At 41.6% G+C, this 1,495-nt stretch overlaps 1 pseudogene; it reads right to left on the reverse strand.

Annotated features, from left to right (window-relative positions):
- Nucleotides 1-841: 841 nt before the first annotated feature.
- On the reverse strand, nucleotides 842-1,260 carry LOC140518192 (protein FAM136A pseudogene; annotated as a pseudogene).
- Between the last annotated feature and the right edge of the window lie 235 nt (nucleotides 1,261-1,495).

Genomic DNA, 1,495 nt, shown 5'->3' on the forward strand with positions numbered 1-1,495 from the left:
AAAACTGTTTCATGTTAGTCTCAAAAAAACACTAACCGAAATGTTGTTCCCATAGCACCTTCCAGAAGGGCAAGAAAAAGTAACCTGAGCAGCAGTTCTAGAAAAGTCAGTGTGAAGGAACCTGAGCTTCCCATGTCTGGTGGGAGATTCCCCATTTAGGATCTTGCTTGGTATCCCAGTGAAAGTTGGAGTGAACACTGTCTTCATCAAAGGAAAGATCACCTAGAACCTGCTCAGTTCTCTAAAGCAAGTAACCCTCTTTCCCAAGACTCCCCTCTGAATGACAGTTCTTGTACTGGGGAGAAAAACACAACTGTGTTCTCTTTTCCAATCAGTAGTGAACTCATGGCTACTGATTTCTGGTCTATGGGAAATGGTTCAATCAGATAGATGTCAAGTTGGCACCAAACAAAAGTGGATGACTACCTCAGGAGCTCATACCAGATGGCAGGTAAATTAGTGAGGAGAGCTAATAATACCCATAAACCCGAAGGTTTATTCCAGTTTCTAGGAATGGAATATCTCTGAACCAGCTGAAAGCCTTTAAGGGGTCCGACAGATAGAATAGGGGTAATCTTCACTGAAGGGATGGGCTATTAACTCTCCATGCTACTTTCAATCTACATCTGAGCACTGATTTCTTCCATTTCTTCACCTATGGGCTAAAACATATAATGGAACCAACAGAGTCCAGAGACAGATGTGAAATTCCCATAAAGATATTCTTAAATTTCCTACCAACTTCAATTTCTTCATTCCTAAATTTTCCCTGAAAGGTAAAAATTTCCATACATTTTTACAAGTAGACCCATTCTCCCACCCCAGATGACTGACATTGATTTTATTTTGCAATAGATGCCAGGGAATCCTTTATCTTCTTGTTCAAGATGGGGGTGAGGTCATGTGGTCATCAACACATTTGGTCACACAGAACTCTAGTTGACTCTTCACCTGCTGCTCCTTGCTCCCAGCATACATCATTTTTGGTTTTGTCATTGCAGTGCATGTGCATTGCAGGCAGTTCTGAAATTTCTCTAGTTTGTTAGTCACAACAGCCTGTGCCTGGGTCAAGGCAACATGGCAATGTTCAATGCACTGATGAACCTGCTACGTGGAGGCCTGGGTATTTTCACAGCAGCTGGCACTGTACCAAAATATGGTACCCTGCATCTTTCAGATATTCTCCCACTCCAGCCCTTTCACCATGGTGTCCACTGCCTCCTGCACCCCCAGCTGCTGTAACTTCACTATATTGCACATCCATACACCCCCAGCCCTGAGCTCTGCCCTGCTCAGTCAGAATGTTCTAGTACCATGTCCACATGTGGCCCCAAAGAGAAGACCAAAATTTAAATTTTTAAGTGCTCACATCAAGAAAATAGAGAAAGAGCAGATCAATGAATAAGTCATGAAATAAAAAAACCTAGAAGAAAGAATAAATTAAAAATCTTCAATTAAACACCAAAAGTGAAATTCTGCAAATCAAAGATTAATA

Source organism: Notamacropus eugenii, chromosome 1 (assembly GCF_028372415.1).
Source record: "Notamacropus eugenii isolate mMacEug1 chromosome 1, mMacEug1.pri_v2, whole genome shotgun sequence".
Lineage (NCBI taxonomy): Eukaryota > Metazoa > Chordata > Mammalia > Diprotodontia > Macropodidae > Notamacropus > Notamacropus eugenii.